The following is a 17,627-nucleotide window of genomic DNA, read 5'->3' as shown; positions in this document are numbered from 1 at the left end:
TGCCATCAAAATAGATGAGTTCCCTACACACGTTTCTCAACTGCTCATTTCTCTGCACACCATGCATAAAGATAATTTGCTTTTTGTATTTGGGATGAATTCAGTGCAGTGAAATGGTGAGATACTCTCTCTCTTTGTACCAGGATTTTCATAACTTTCTTATTATTTTTATGTCTAGCTTAAGGGGAGAGGAATATGTATGACAAATTCAGCATCGCATTGGGATGCTTGGTTAACTTAAAAAAAACTATGTAGGGCTAAGAATGAGTTTATATTATGCTTCTAGTCTCTTGTGTAATTGTTAGAGATTCAAGACATGTCTGTTCAATTCATGAGAGAAAAAATAAATAATAAACACTAAATGCTTAATTCAGTTAATGCTAATTTTAAGGTTTGGGTTTTTTTTTTTATTTATTTATTTATTTTTTTTTTTTTTTAAGGAAATGTTTGTGGTCATCAAAAGTGCTAGAATGGCCTGCCTGGAAACTGAAGTCCTCTGTCTGGTCACAGGGCAAGCAGCAATGTAAACTCTCCAGGCTGCCACATTTATGTGTCTCAGTCCTAATCTGGAGTAACCACCGCTAGTGGTGTACCCTCGTATCCTTACCTCGATATAATGTGAATTTGGATATAACGCGGTAAAGCAGTGCTCCGGGGGTTGGGGCTGTGCACTCCGGTGGATCAAAGCAAATTCAATATAATGCGGTTTCACCTATAACGCGGGAAGAATTTTTGGCTCCCGAGGACAGCATTATATCGAGGTAGAGGTGTAGTTCTGTTTCCACACCATTCACTCATTACCGTCTCTGTTGAGACTAATAAGGATGCCAAGTACTAAGGCCGTTTGTGGTGAGGAGACCATTGAGAAATAGAGGGAGACCATTGTTTAAGGATCAGAAAACAAACTCCTCTGTTGCTTGCTTTTTAAAAAAAGGTGGAAATTAAGAGGTAGGGCACCACTCGCCATTCCTCACTCAGGTCATTTTTGCCTTGCATTTGCAGTATAAATTGTATTATGTGCACGATCACACATGTGCTCTTGGATTCCTACAAGGCACAACAAAAGAAGGACGTAGTAAGAAGATTTAACTCTATTTTAATTTCCTGGTTTTAGTGGATTTAAGTTAGATCTTCAGTGTTGTTCTGACATATTGCAACATTTTGTGTGTTAATTTTATTTTGAATGGTAATTTGTTTAGATGTTGCTTATCTATCCCCCCCAAACTTTTCTGAATGCACACGGGGGTCTTTAACTACTGTTTTGGCCAAGAATTTCCTTCTAGGTTCATGTCCATTTTGGAATACTCACGGGTTGAAGGGAGCTGAATACCCTTTCTGGGATAGATCCTCAACTGGTCTATTTTGGTGTAGCTCTGTTTACTCTACAAAGTCCCTCCATCTCCCTGGGGTGGGGACAAAGGCAGGGGGCTGCTTTCGTTCCCCTCCCCCACCCCGAGCAGAGAGGGGTCCAGGCTCCCTGGTCCTGCTCTGACTTCCAGCTTGGCCGGGGGCAGGGTCTCCAGGGGAAGAGGTGGGGTGGGTGTGGAGCTTTGGGGGAAGAAGAGAGGCCTTCGGGGGGAACAGGAGGGTGGGCCCCCAGTCCCCCCCCACACACACACTTTTGGGAAGGCTCCAATGCCCTTGCTAAAATGTCCCTTTGGGAAGTGCTGCGCCTGGAAGACAGGGTTTCCACAAACGATGGTTCAGCTCTGGCAATGAGGTTTCACTGCTGCTGAATTGTCCTGAGAAAGACATTGCATGGTAGGGGGCTGATGAAGGTTCAGGTAACAAACTGAAACAATGTGAACTGCTCCATTCATTTCAGTGGGTGCTAACCCAGATGCTAATGTTGATACTTTAAATGATAACATTGTTAACACTTTCACTACGCATCCTAATGTGTAAGGAGAGGGAGGATCACTTGAGGAGGAACCCAGTGTATTCTGAAGCGTGGTCTGCACTTTTAAGTTATAGTGGTGTATTTACATTGGTCAGTGGAGTGAAAACAAACGCACCCCTGACTGACAGATCTTTGCTGACATAACCCCCAGTGTAGACGCAGCTACGTAAACAGAAGAGTGGTTCCGTAGATGTAGCTAACATTGTGACAGGAGGTGGTGTTCCTACACTGACAGAAAACCCCTTCTGTCAGTGTAGGCCGTGACTACCCTATAGGGCTATGCTAACACTGCTATGCAGGTATAGCCATAGCGTCGACATACCTTGTGACCCTCACTTGGGATTGGCCTTTAACAACTCATGCCAGGGCTCAAGGGACGCACAACTGGTTTCATATTTCTGAAGGGGCCCTCAGCTTTCAAAAGTTTTAAGATATTCTAGGTAGTCTGACCAGCTACTTAACAAGGCCGTAGAACCTCCCATGGTGATTCCTGCACCCGACAGCTTGTGGTTGAAGCAGAGCATGTCGTGTTAGTAGGGAATAGATGTGTGGGGGGGGGGGGAAGGGAAGACCCCATGACAGCATGGCTCCTAGTGTATTGTTGGGTGAAGTGGGCTGACTAGGAAGCACGTGAAAGGGCTGGGCTGGCTGTGCAGCTGCCTGGGAAACTGCCAGCTTGCAGCCTGATTGGTTTGTGTAGCCCTAGCCTGCATGTGGTATCTAGGCCACACTCTGTCCCCTAATATGGGGTTGGACATCCCTACCCCGTGAAGTGAGACTGGGAAGGCAACTTCATGAGATGAACCTCACAGAGTTCCTCCTGGGCGTTTTCCCCTGCAGTGGGGAATTGCCTGTGGGGATGACTGGGCTCATAATTTGAGAGCTGAACTCTACGTTCTGTCCTTCCATCGGTTACCCTGTGTTCACAACCTCTTTTGCTCTGAGCAGTATCACCCTCTCAGGTTATAGTCACTCCACTACCAATAAGGGGTTGCTAGAAAGTTTATATTTTCCTCTGTGTGATATCAGTGATGTGTGTGTTAGGAATGAACAGATTAATTTTTGAATCTCACATGATCTCTACTGCTGTGGGATTGGTATCTGATTAGAAAAAGAATTTGCACAGTACAAGTGTATCCTCACATTATTCAAGCCTTTAATCAGCCTAACCTTTAATGAAAGGGTACTTGAAGGTTATTTCTCACAATGCCTATAACCCATCCAATGTCAGGATTGAGACTTAAACCAATAAATTAATTAAGATTTTCACAGTATCCTTTATTTGCCCTTTTGATCCTAAGTGCGGCACATATGGCATTGTATATAGGTACAACTATAGTTCTGAATCCCCTACAAGAGAACCATATGGGGATAGCCTGGGCAAGTTAAAGATGCAGTGGCAGCCTTAAATCATATTTTCCTAGATTTTTAAGAAAAAGCCTAATAAAGTGTACGTTGGCTCCTTCTCATTAATCCAAATGAGACTTTGCCTAATAAAGGATTTTATTGTTGTAATGTTTAGCCCCCGGTTAATTAAGAACTGGTACTTCCTCTGTATTCCAGAATGGAAGGTAACACCTTAACTTAATTTTTAAAAAAACAGTTATAACATGAAAATAACAAAATCTGTGCTGATGCCTTTTGCCTCTTAACAAGATTTGTTTGTAATAACAACAATTTTCTGACAAAACGATATTGGTATAAAGAATTAATAGATTTCAAAGACTTTCACCTTGGTAGGGTGACTACTTCTTTTCTAGCCTTTTTATGTAAATACACTATACTAACATTACCATGACCCTTGGGCAGAATCAGTGTAATTAACATGACTTTTCCACCACTAATATACATTTCTCTTAGTCATCACCAGTATGTATTCAGAGGTATTAGAGTAGACACACATTATTTTAAGACAGCCAAATCATGCAGTTCTTAGTTGGTCTTCCTTGGGAAGCATTTCCAGTGGAGTGGGGCTAAGACTTTAGTGGGACATTAGTGGTTGGTCCTAAGTGTATATAGAGGAGGAAGTGTGTAATGTGCACTGGGGTAAATTCTGCCTTTGTATATGTGCACAGGCCATGCATTGAATGCAATGAGACTCACACCTGTTCGTTTGTCTAAAAGGCAGACGTTCACCTAAAGGCAGAATCTCTCCATGTTACGAGGGGTTCAAGGGAAAATGAAGTTGGTCTATCATGCATTTGTGCAACTGGTATGCTTCATCTAGAGATAATTTTGCCTGGATTCATATGTTCAACATACAGTGGACCAAAGTGGACCAATGCTTTTGCATAGATAACAGTACAACCATGAAACAGTTTGATAGCTGTGTCACCTGCCAGTCAGCAATTTTAGAATGATTTTCTATTAAAATTTCTAGGACCCCATAGAAATATTAAGGATCATTTGTGACATTGGATAACTATGTAGAATAGCTCTCCCTGTTCCTGTCTTGATGGGCTGCTCTGGGATTGGTTCATTTCCCTGGCCTCTTTCCAGCAGCTCCAGAATCTGTATAACCTCCCATGTCAAGATTTGTTTGGATTTGTAAAAATTGTGGCACTTCTGGTATATATCAGTTAGATAACAAGAACCTTACCCACCTCAGAACTGGATTGTCTAATGCTCAGTGTTCCTCAGTTAAGGGCATGTATCTGTATTTTTCTGTCTACTGTTTAACCCAGTGGATGTCAGTTGCATCTATAAAGCTACTGTTTTGAGGTAAATATAGCAGTTCACATTCAAAACCAAAAACTGCCCTCAAAATATTCTTGTCAATTCAAAATTATTGTCGTTCTTTAGTTCCTTGGGTAGTGCATTTCTTTTTTGTGAGGGCCTCATGGTTTGAAGGGGTTCTGCAGTCTCTCGTAGAGCTATCTGGATGTGTATGTAGTAGATATGTCTTCCTTCACACCGCACTCTCATTATCATATACTAACTACTTTCCTTATGGAAGAGTCACATAAATGTTATTCTTTCTATAGATACTTTTAAACCAACCATATGATTCTATATCAGGGGCATAATTCCTCATTAACATCTGTAGGACAGTTCAAAAAGGACTTAGGTTCATAAACAAATTCGATTTAATTTCTATAGAAGCCTATTGGTTTCCTCCCTCTTAAATTCTATAGAACTGTAGGGTCTATAGCACAAAGCACTTACAATAAAGCTATTTTTATTACTGTCACGTACGTCACGGCCTGGTCACTGTTCTAGACTCAAGTTAATTTCCTACTGTAACATAAAACGGTGTGCTAAAGATATTATCGCATCATTGCCTTTGACACAGCGCTTTGTGTTAAATTAGGAAACCATTGTATCAAACCAATTTGCCATTGTTTCATACCAACGGGTGCCATTTTGTTGATTTCTTTTTTCCAAAACTCCCCATTGACCTATGGAAGCCCAATGACATGAGATATGTGAAACTATGCTAGACAAAGTACTAGGTAACATACTGTGAGGAGTATTCTTGCTCTGGCAGGTGGATGGACTAGGTGACTTAGTCTTTTCCTTCTCTAACTCCTATGATATCCTAATACAGTTTTGTGAAAAAAAATCTTTGAAGATATAATTATCTCTTACTTTCCAAAAACAAAAAGGAACCTTGAAATTGCCATGCTGGATCAAACCCAACGTCTACCTGGTCCAATATTTGGTCAGTATTGACAGTGGCCAATACCAGCTGCTTCAGAGGAAGAAACCCTGTAGTAGGCATTTATGGGGTAACCTGCCCCAGAGAAAGTTTCTTCCTAACCCTCCTGTAGCTAGAGGTTGGTTTATGCCCTGAAACTTGAAGGATTGTATTCCTTCCAAACTCCTATTTTTGAATATTTATTATAGTAAGGAGGCGTTTTTGTTATTGATATAATTTTTTCTGGTTCCTGCTAAGCTCTGGGCTGCAGTGATATCTTGTGACAATGAGATCCACAGTCCAACCGGTTGCTTGTGTGAAAAATCATTTCCTCTTATCCTCTTTCCTCTTAGTTTTGAATTTGGTGCCCTCCAATTTCATTGATTGTGCCCTTGTTCTTATATTATGAGACAGGTGACTAGAAACTCTGACCTGTCCCAGTGACCCCGGTGTCCAAGGTACAAAGTCTAACACTACAGCGAGCCTCAGTAGAGAGGCCAAAGACTGAATGGACTTGAAAGATCCCTTGAAGTGGTCCCTCTAGGTCAGGGCTGAAGCACACTGACCAAGCTGTGCAAGGAACCTACACTGTTGCTACCCATGCTCTATCAGTTCAGTGACTTAAACACAGAACTTAGTTCCCCACAGCTTCCAATACCGCACTTTTCAAGAACACTAAACACACATTCAATTATTTTAAAAGAATAATCACTAAAAAATACCTTGACTGATTCCCCACCACTGAAAGGCAGCCCTTCTAATCTGCTTGCTAAAGAATGTTTAGGAAGCTGTTGAAGCTGTTAAGAAATTGAATCCCCAAGTGATAAGGGTCAAAAATACTGCTGAAGAAGCAGAAAAGAACTGATAAATGAAAACATCTCCTCTCCGTGGCAAGTCTTGACTCTTCCCTCCATGTAACTATAAAATATTTCAAGCTAACATGCTCCAAATGAAAAAAAGGTGCCAATTCTATAAACAGGTGTTTGCTGACCGTATGGGCAATGTAACATGTTTTTCTGCAAATGCATAATAGTAATTTTGCTTATGAATAGCATCTGTTCCAAGAAAGTTTAATATATTATGGCTGTAATGTGTGCCATATAGGACAGAAGAGGGAGGGAAAATAGCCGTGGATTTAATACTACATCTGTGACTAGTTAGTTATAGTAACTCTCAGGTATGTGGTGGTTTCAGCATGTGTTCTAGAATGCAGCAATAGACTAGCAACAAGAGCTATAGAGAAAATTATGAAAAATCAATACACCTACTCGTTGGGGAAAAAAAACGTACAAAGTGTTTTCAGTCCTGTTTCATTCACTGAACACTTGCTGGCCCTGTACCTCTAGCCTCTATCACATTCCCAACCAGGCGGTGTGCAAAAATCATTGACACGAGGTCACTTCCAGAAACGAGACATAACACTAATAATGAGCTTAGCAGAAATGGAGGGAAAGCACTGACCCTGATGAGCAAAGCCGAGGGTGGAACATGAACTGTAACCTTAGTGGAATGAGCAGTTGGGAAAGAATTGCTAAAGGCCAAGTCCTGATCCCCCTGAAGTCAATGGTAAAACTCCTGACTTCAATGGAAGCAGAATTTGGCCCAAAGTGAACCAGAAAGTCAGCAGGGAAATGCATTAAGCAGTGCAGTGCTTCCCACTCACTCACCATTGCCAAGAAGTGACCTAGGCTCCAGTACACCGAAGAAGCAAGACTGCTGTTGCCGTGAAGAGCTGGCTGTTGCATGGTTTGCATTTGTTCCCTTTTCTGTGCTTATTACTTTGATATGTTCCCCCATCCAGCCAGTTTCTTCTGTATTTGTATGTCCAGTTTTGGATGTGTAACACCAACAGACCCCCTGTCGCCAACTGGCAGGATCGAACCTGGGACCTCTGGAGCTAAATGCATGAGTCTCTGCTGCATGAGCTAAAAGCCATATGCCTCTTAGTGAAGGCTGTGGAGCAGACTCATTAATATATATATATATATATATATATATATACACATCTCTCTCTCTCTCTCTCTCTCTCTCTCTCTCTCTCAGTGCCACTAGACGGGACAGAGCACCTCACCCAGGGCTACAGATGCAGCAGTTTTCTTTCCATACTAGCTGCTGACTCCAGCTTATGGATGCTGCTTTCTAGTTCCTCAGGACCAAACCCCTTGCATTCCTGTGCTGGGAATTTGTCACCCCAGATATTTTGAGACTGTTTTAAATGCCCTGCAGGACACCTGTCAGAATGTGAGCTGAGTGAATAGGGGGCAACTTTACCTAGGACTCCTGCTCGGGGCTTGCCTCCTTCCCTGGGTCCTAGTCCAGCCCTTTGCAGGAAGACAGAGCCATTCTGAAACCTTCTCCCCTGTGCTCACCCTGCCTTCTGCAGCTATTGCTAACATGGTCTTCCTTCCTGCTACTGGATCCCGTTGCTGCTCTCTCAGGATCCCTCCACAGCTTCTTCTCTCCTTCCCCCAACACCCTCACCTTTTGGGTCCTGCACAGTGCCAGCCCCATCCACATCTTTTCCTTCCTTTCCTCTTTCCAATTTCCTCTCCTAAATGTCCCCCCTCTTAGATACTTCTCCCACTGCTATCTTTTACCTTTTTCAATCCCTTTTATGCTTGAATCTGCATACTCCTGAGTGCCAAACACCTACCCTCTTCTCCAGAGGTTGGAGTCAATTGAACCAAGACGGGGAGCTCCACTGCACCAATCAACGTGGAGGGGGACCTGTGAAGAAGCACTATTCAGCCAGGCCTGGGAGAGCACTGTCTCCACTTTTAGTGTAAAAAGGGGAGCTGCCCTCACCATCTCCCATGCTCCTCCTTACTTTAGCCCCTGATCTTCTCACTGGAGTTACTATTTGTAGTATAGTAGCAGCTACAGGGCTCCAACTGAGAGAAGGGCCCATTTTTCTGGGTGCTGTACAAACACACAGTAAGAGACAATGCCTGCCTTGAGAAATCTAGAGTTTAAGCAGGGGTCGGCAACCTTTCAGAAGTGGTGTGCCGAGTCTTCATTTATTCACTCTAATTTAAGGTTTTGCGTGCCAGTAATACATTTTAACGTTTTTAGAAGATCTCTTTCTATAAGTCTATAATATAGAACTAAACTATTGTTGTATGTAAAGTAAATAAGGTTTTTAAAATGTTTAAGAAGCTTCATTTAAAATTAAATTAAAATGCAGAGTCTCCCCCGGACCGGTGGCCAGGACCCAGGCAGTGTGAGTGCCATTGAAAATCAGCTCGCGTGCCGCCTTTGGTGCGCGTGCCATAGGTTGCCTACCTCTGGTCTAAAGGGTGAAAGAGGAAACAGAAGTGAAATGACTTTCTCAAAGTCACACTGCAAAATAGTGTCAGAGCCAGGCATAGAACCTAGGTTTCCTGAGTCCCTGTCCACTGCCTTATCCACAAGTCATCCTCTCTCATTCAGATCTATCCCTCAAATGCACTTCCAGTACTGCCACCCCTGAGCATTTAAAAAATCACAAGTCTGGCCCCAAAACATCAGGCGTTATGGTTTAAAAATCATTTAGCCTTTTAAAAAAATAATCCTTTTTTAAAATATTTGCTATCCAGTTTCTGAGCGTTTAGGTTACATTGAGTTCACATTGTCAGGCTTTTCAGAAACTTTTTTTTTTTTTTTTAATTAAAGTTGAGATTCTCAGCTCCAGGAGCTGGGACTTTAAGAAAAACAGGAACTATGGCAAGATTTCCAATTAAATCACTGGATTTGACAGCGCTGCACTTCTTCCATAATTCGATTGATAGCAAGCCCCAGTCTAAGAATTCTGGAAAATTACATTACCAAAAAATATCCACACTGCTCTGAGATGTGAGCAGCATCCGATTATATGGTAGATTGTGTGTTTGTACTGTACTGTACTTAGATTGTAAACCCCTTGAGGCAAGGACTGTCCTTTCCTTTTTCTGCACCCTGATGGTGCTCAATAAATAACAATCCCCTCCTCTACATTGGCAACTCACCCCATTCTCACTCCCTGGAATGCCATGGCAGCCTTTCCCTAATGAAATCAGCAGAGAGTTACCAGCGCTGGAGTGAAGAGGTGTTTTGTATATTGCATAGTAAACGCCACAATAGCGAGTGAGAGGTGTTGAGGCCAAGGAGGAAGGGGGAAGTAAACAACGCTGCTTCCCATGACTCTGTTCTCCTAGCGAACAGCTGCCATAGAATAGCAAACAGTTCCTGATTGAGATAAGATTACACACATGCAAATGACGCTAATCATCCCAGAAAAGTTTTTGCAAAAAGAGTCAGATTCTGATTATTTTTTATTTGAACTACCTCCCAGTTTTCTTAACACAGTGAAAAGATTTAAATGTTCGATCCACTGTCAGTCCTTTTGACTATGGCAAATTGTGTTATCACATCTAGGGAGTATCTGTGATAAAACCCCTACGGTTGTAGTGAGACTATGTAATTTTTCTATGATGAGTGTAGCTGACTGAAACCTGGTGTAGACATTTAGCAGCAAAAGGAGTACAGCTTTTTCTATACAGCTTTTTCTGTACAGACCCTGATCCTGTGGGTACTAAGCCCATACATAACTTTATACATGTGAGTAGCCTCATTGAAGGCAGTGACATCCCACTGGAGTCAGTGGGGAGAACTCGTGTGGAAAGTTATGCACGTGCTTAAGTGCTGGCAGGTTAGATAAGAAAGAAAGATTGTTAGATAATAGACAATGCCAGGAGAACAGTGGTCTTATGGCTGAAGCATAAGAATGGGGGAGCAGGAAATCGGTATTCTATACTGGCTCTTTTGCAGACTCTTTGGATGACCTTGGGCAAGTCACTTAGAGATTCTCTTCCTGTTTCCCCGGCTGTGTAATGGCGCTATAGTGCATCACATACTTGACAGGGGTGATGTGAGGCTCCGTTCATGAACGTGGTCAAAGCCCTTTGGGTAGGCAGGTAAAGCCAAGTGAATAATGAAAGAAATGACTCTCAAATATGGAAAATTTCACTAAGCTGGAATCTATTCACCAATGATTTGCCCAGCTCTATCGCTTGAGCAAATGATGGAAAAAATATTCCTCCAATTCCTCTTTAAAAGAGATCATGAAATTCATCAACTAAATTACTCAAATCATATTGGGCCAACTCTGGTAGTAGTATCATTAAAACAGAGCTAGGCCTGTTGTAATAGAATCCTGTCCCAGCTATCTGGGTGCATTTAAGAAGCCAAATAATTCTGTTTTAGTTAGGAGAAGTTGCCGGTGGGTGGATTTGGAAGCATAGGGCTGTCTCGCCAGCCATCACTTACATGCAATGATTATCATCTCCTGCCACCAGTATCCTGGCTCCCAGGTGCCCCAAAAGCACTTCTCTGGAGGAGGGGAACCCCTTTGATTTCTTGTCCTGGGTACCAGCCAAGCCTGTCAGACAGCATTAATTTTAAAAGTGCATCCTATTTTCCCTTTGATAGACTATAATCTTCCATCCTACAGATTTTCCATGCACAGAGAGAGCTGATGTTTTTCTTATTAACTGTACAGCACTTACAGACTCAGCAGCTCCTGTAGGAGAGCTGGAGGTGTTTTGTTTGTCCTCTCAAAGGAAACAATATACCCCATGCTGAAGGATGTTCCCAGCAAGTCTGCTGTTGTCAGAACTGGCGGCTGGTGCTCTTGGGTCAGGCTTTTCTGCTTCCCTGGTGTTGTTTTTCTGGGAGGATACGGCATTTGGAAGTCTGTCTGACTCGGCTTCATAGCTAGACGCCTGTGTAGGAGGCCTGCAAAGGCACACTGCTTCGAGTGATGGGGATATCTGCTTGAAGCTAACCAGCCACAGAGCTCCTCAGACATTCCCTTTTATTTAGCTTTCAAATGCAGTGTGTATGCTTTACCTCCTGGAAGTGCTGTGCAGGACTCTGACTTCCCACAGCACAAGTAAGCACGTTTACAGGGGTGGTTTAGAGCAGGATTCATGAAGCTGTAGATCCAGGTCTTGGGCTAGAGGGGAACCCATACACCCAGAAACTCACAAGGGCCCCAAACCAACAACTTGTTCTGCACAGCAAGATCCTCCGCTTACGCAAAACAAGTTGCAAGACCGGGGCTAAAGTTCAGATCTATAGGAAGGGGCTCCATAGGGGGTCTGTCACAGGGACGTGGGACATGAGGGATGATTATCAGGTCGGGGGGGGGGGGGAGAGTATTTGATTTGTTGTGGGCTGCTCTTTGCTTTGGGGGGAGCCCTTGGATTGGATTGGATCTGGGCCCCATTTCGTCTTAACCCAGCATCGCATGTTTTTGTGAAGATTAACGTTTGAAGGGTGTGTGTGTGTGTGTGTGTGTAATATATCTGCAGCATATTAACAAGAATGTTCTTAATCCTGGGGGCTAAGCTACTTCACGTGGCTAGAATGTTCGGAGAGGTGATAATGAAGAGAGATCAGATGGAATTACACAACAGCCATGCCACCTGGGTTGAAACTAGAGTGGTTTATTCCTTTAAAAAAAAAGTTTTCTGTTGTGGAGGAATCTTTGATAATTTCCAGGAAGCTTGAGGTTCACTTCAAAGTCATTAAGCTGCTGGGGAGGAAAGGCAAGGCAAACTGTCTGCACTAGGCATGCTCCGCAGTGACTGCTTCATGCAAGGCTGGGCTCTCTCACAATACTCCCAAACGCAGAGAACAGAGGGAAGCATGGGGGAGCCACCTGGTAAGTCAGCGACATTCTCTTCCTACATCTCCAAGTTAAAACCACTTAATTTATTCAGCCTGAATTAAGAGTTCAAGGGAATTGTGTGGGTGGCTTTGTTGTTTCTCTGTAAGGCATGCTGCAAAAAGGAACCAATCCACTGCAAAGCTGTCATGCAGCTGCCAACGATTCTAACTGCATCTCTAAGTTTCTCTCCTCATGTCAAACCATAGGCTTTTTGCTCTGTTCCGGAGCTCTGAGTGTATGCTGCACATGCTGCGCTGACCATTTTCAAACAGATTAATAGTTTTGCTGGAGCAGCAGTAGATTATCTGGTCTCCGCTGGTGTTAGTTGCAGATGTAACTGTTTGAGTACCAGAGAGTATGTGTTTACAAGCAGCTTGGCTCTTTCCTTCAATTGTTTGAAGATTACGTGAGGTATGTGTTTCCCCATTTGGCTTGGACATAGGGGGACCTAAAGTCTGCTGCTAGCAGCCCCTTACCCTTTTGCACTGGGTAGGTGGAATCAAAGATCAGAGCAAAGCAAAAGGGTTGTCTTGCCACACAGCAGTGGAAAGAGATCATATTTTCAGGGCAGGTTTTAGGTCAGCTGTATGCTTCTGATGAGTCTTCTGCAGTAAATTGCAGCCTGTGGTCACTTCAGGTGACCTGCTGATTAATTGATTCAGTGACTATAGCCGATTCAATTTCTGTACTGATAGCCCTGCAAAGTTTACAAACTTTCCCCCCACATTTTTGACTTTTAAAATGTTCCATCAAAGAAATAATGATGTTAACCCAGGCTGCGGAAAGCACCACCCCTCACAGAGAGGGTTTAGTGCTTTAGGGATTAGGGTTTGGTAATCTGTGACTGTGAAATCTAAGTGCCTCTGTGCAGGTCTCCTTCATGGTGCCTTGCTGCTACATCCCACAAGTTTTCTTACGGTGTTTATTCTTCCCAACTAAGCTCCTGTAAGGGAGATGCTGTAAAGATTGTTTATTGAGCACTATAGCCAGCCCAGAGTCTCTGATTTTCCAAGCATCTCTCTCAAGATGTTACCAGTTTAGCCATAAAATGAAACATTTAGGTACTTTATAGCAGAGAGATGACTGCTCTGCTGCAACATGAACTAGCTTACTAATAAAAGAACCTGCATTAGCTTCTTGCCAGGAATAACAGAAATTTAATGCTTGGGATCCATCTGGATGTTTCAAAAACTAAATTATTCCACTCTACAATCATAACAACAAAGCATCAGTTACTCTCATTTGTACATATGAGACAAAATGTGTGGATGGTTAATACCAGGCAGCTATTGGAAACTAACCTTTGTTCCTTCCCCCCCATGACGGGTGAATTAGCAGCACTAAAAACACCAGCGCTTTTATAACTAAATTAAAGACATTTAGTTAAATCTCCAAATCTTGCAAAGTATTTTTTGTGAAGAGCCATAATCTTGTTTGTGTCTAAGCACATCAAATAAGAAAACAGACTGTGAAGCAATCCTCTCTCTCTCTCTCTCTCTAGCTTTTGAATTTCTTTCCTGCTTTGCTATTTTCTTTCTTTTAAAGCTACAAACTTGCTTTCACCCTGAAAAGCTCACGCACGTCTGTGTGTGGTACTGCCTATGACAGTTTGAGGCTTCTGTCTCTGTTCATGTCCCTTTTCTACATGTTAATTCTTGTCTATCCCCACATTGTAACCCACTTTCTGAACAGGAGAGATGAATTCTTTAGTGAAGTGAAAGGCCCTGGTTCTGCAAATGTGACCCAACTCATGCTTAACTTTACTCCCATGAAGAGTCACAATCAAGTTACTGTCTGTCTTAGAAACTAAAATTGCCTTTAAAAACCTGATTGTTAGAATGTGATAATACAGTCATAGGCATTAATCCCTCAAATTGATCTATACAGCTACCCCTGTGTCCATATGAGCCCCATTGACTTTAGTGGTGGTCCACTTGCACAGATTAGTTTGCAGGGTCAGGGCCTTAAACCTGAAGCTGCAAAAGTTTATCATCAGTCTTAGTGCTTTCTATTATAAGCGGGCCCTTTTACACTTTACTCAGTTATCATTGCAAAGAGAAGAAAAAATCTGTTGTTTTTCCATTAGGTGTTAGGCTGAATATTACATTTTAAATTGTCCTAGAACTACAAATTATAGCCCTGATTTGGGCATCGAATCCATGCCAATGGACTGTTGTGTCTCTACGGAATCTCTTCTGGATTGGGGGTTTGTTAAGGATTCAGAGAAATTGTTTTTCCGTTGTTAGGAGTCCCAGAAGCTAAGACACTTCAGCTCATGCTCTTAAGTAAAAATCTGAGTACAACTGCATGAGCAAGCATTTTGATCCGTGTTGTCAGGATACCAAATCTTAGTGACAATGCAATGCGTATCTTGCCTTCTAGCCTAAAGCATTCAGCCACGTTCCTGAGCAGTAGCTGAACCGTTTTCCTTTCATTGCTTTAAAGGGTCTGTATTAAGTCAAAAAAGATGTTACCATTTGTTGTTGTTATAAATAGTTACATGGAAAATAACGACCCAATTAAATTCAATTGTTAAAGAGCAGAATAAGCAACTTCTGAATAAACTACTGCAGTACGAATTGGCGAGGAATCTCATGGCTTTTACTCACTTGGGACCTGGTTCTGCCACTCTTATTGTGTGTCCACTATTCTCCACAAAGCAGGAGAGTGGGTAGTGACAGGAACATTGGTTCTATGCTTTTTCCCCAGTGCACCAGCCCGTGCAGTTGAATTGCCATGGAATAAGGGTTGTAATGTAGAAAGGACCAATAGCAAATTACTATCGCCTGGATCACAGGGTGGGATGGCAAATCTCTGAGGCATGATTCCTTCCCTGCACTGCTCCTTGGTGACATGGCAGCACACCACTACATGCACAAGGCAGATTGTGAAATCAGTCTAGCCCATTGTTTTCAGGATGGGGCCCTAGTTTGTGTCCTCACTTCCTGTAGCATTATTCAAAATTGCTGGCTGTAAAACAGTCTCCTGTGCTCAGAAAATACTAATCGGACTGAATCTGTCGGTTTTAGTCTTTCGAGTGTTAACGGATTACAGTAGTATATTGTTAGATACATAACTTGACTGGCTTTCTCACGACCTAAAGAGCACACGGAAAATAAACAAGGATCTATTGTTCAGTGGGGAAAAGCAAATGTTTTCTGCGTCGCTATCTAATTAAGAAAAGATCATTTTAAAATAATTCTCCTGACTGTCACAGCAATGACATGGCACATGCAAACTTGGGTTTTGCCAAAAGCAGATCTGGTTGGAGGGTGATGCATTTCTGAACTTCTCCATATTTTTCGAGCTGCTTACAAGCAGGCTGCAAGGTCCTGGCCAAATCTTCCATTTTAATGAATTTGGCCAGAGTCCAGCCTAATTAATCTTGAGGGAGTTTAGGGGTAGGAGAGCAGAGTATGAAACAATTGTTCTCTTGTAATTTTCTTTTCACAGTGTGTTGACCCAACCAAGAGCTATGTCTTCAAAATCCTCTGGGTCTCTTGCTGAACTCCTTACACCAATTTGTTTGGTTTTAACAGATGTTGTTTTCCCCTTCATGAGTGGAAAGGGTTATCTCACTTGCTAAAACCTTGCTATTGTGCTTTGTTTCAAGAGCCTGTGGACTTGAGGAATGCTGGGGGAAGCTTACTCACTAGGTCCAGCTACAAAGGAAAGGGTAGGTCAGTCTTTCAACAACTTTATACCACCTTTAAGATCCAAATGTAGATATCTACATAGATTGATGGGATCTTTTAACACCTACAGCAGGAATAAGCTAAATATGTCTCTGTGCAATATAGTGCTGATTATAGTAGACAGTGAAAAATTGCAACAGCATGTACGTTGCCCAAGTAGTTCATGATTAGAACATTATTGAAATTTGTCAGTGATTACTCAGACAATATTAGATGGGAAGTATGTTTATAGTATTAACTATACTGGGCCAGATTTTCAAAAGTGGCTACTAATTTTGCATGCAAAAGACACAGTCATATATCTTAAAGTTGGCATCTAAAATTTGTGGCAATTTTTGAAAATTCAGGACAGTCCCTCTTTCTCTGTGGTACTGATTGGCTATCACTTACCTATTCAGTCTCTAAGGGCTTGTCTACACTAGAAAGATTTGCCACTTTAACTACACCAGTGCAGTTAAAATAACAAACCCTTCCCTAGCGTGGTTGCAGTTGTACTAGTATAGTTTTATTCTTGTGTGGGAAGATGAATAATCTATATTGGTGTAAGGTACCTTTATACTGGTATAAGTGTCCACACTAGGTTTAAAAAATCACCCTAAGCAATATATTATCTTGGTATAACTTTTCTTGTGTATTCTAGCCCTTAAGTTCTGCTTTCCTTATTGTCAAATACCAAATATTAAACTACTTAATGTGGAATGAATAATATTAACAATGTGGAAACTGAGGCAAAGAGGTTTCGACTGACCCACGGCCACACAGTGTGTCAGTGACATCCCCTGAATTAGAATTTAGGATTCTTGAATCTCAGTCTTATCCTTACTCCATTGGATCTCGATACCGCTAAAATATTCCTCTGGTGTTTAAGTTCATCCAGCATATTGACAACAACAACAACAAAAGCCCTGCTGTGAATATATGGTAGGACACAGACAAGAGAGGAAGATGGGGTTGGGCATCTATGGTACAAGTATAGATCTGGGGGGCAGTCCAGAAGAGGGACGTTGATTCCACATAGAAGTATGCGAACGGGAGGCAAGAGAGGCTGGTAACATGTGAAAGTAAGTGAGCAAAGCAGACACAGATGTGCTCAGACTCTATTTACTCCAGCAGACATGATCTTTATGGAGGAGTCTGAAAGTAGGGGAGGCCAGGCCAAACCCTGCAGAGTCCCCATCACAAGCCACCAACTACATTTGTGAGAAGGGGAAAGTGTGTGTTTACATGTTTGTTTGTTTGTTTGTTTGTTTTCTTGAATCCTGGCCTGAATGGCTGGCAGATCCTGCTGTGATTAGGAGAATGCTCATGTGTGTAATCCTTTTGATCATGGAGCCCAAGCTTTATAATCAATGTCGCTGTCATCTCAAAATCCAGCTCTGTGATGGATCCCTTATTAAAACATTTCTTACTCCATATGACTAAATACAATTATGGTGATCTCCTCTGTGTTTTGCCCAAACTGAGAGCTGTTTCTGCTGGTTAGAAGAAAAATCCACTTAGTTTAGTGTGGGAACAGTTTATTGGGGCTTTGCATGTAGGTATTTAAAGTGGAACTGTTAGCTCTTAAGGACTTACATTTCTTGACTCTTAAAATTAAAGTTCCCTTTATTTTGTTCCAACAAAGCTTTGACAGATTTTACCCATGGAAAGCAGCATGAACAGCATGAGAACACGTGTCTCAGTTTGAAAACATGTTTTCTTTTGTAG

At 42.2% G+C, this 17,627-nt stretch overlaps 1 protein-coding gene across 16 annotated transcripts in view; it reads left to right on the top strand.

The window, feature by feature from the left end:
* The window catches only part of JCAD (junctional cadherin 5 associated), an 88,473-nt gene that overhangs the window by 29,619 nt on the left and 41,227 nt on the right, over positions 1-17,627 (top strand). For 4 of the 16 annotated variants that reach the window (XR_010598219.1, XR_010598218.1, XM_065582898.1 and 1 more), the window contains exons 1-2: positions 11,953-12,219; positions 15,839-15,901. The exons of 4 other annotated variants lie outside the window; for them this stretch is intronic. The gene's annotated coding sequence lies outside the window, so the exon portion shown is untranslated. Of the gene's footprint in view, positions 1-11,949; positions 12,220-15,838; positions 15,906-17,627 lie in introns of those variants that run through there. 8 more of the 16 variants (XM_065582896.1, XM_042858307.2, XM_042858318.2 and 5 more) reach the window with 8 other exon arrangements.

This window comes from Chrysemys picta, chromosome 2 (genome assembly GCF_011386835.1).
Source record: "Chrysemys picta bellii isolate R12L10 chromosome 2, ASM1138683v2, whole genome shotgun sequence".
In the NCBI taxonomy this organism is placed as follows: domain Eukaryota; kingdom Metazoa; phylum Chordata; order Testudines; family Emydidae; genus Chrysemys; species Chrysemys picta.
Note: the sequence above shows the minus strand (reverse complement) of the source record. Positions and strands in the feature narration are given on the sequence as shown.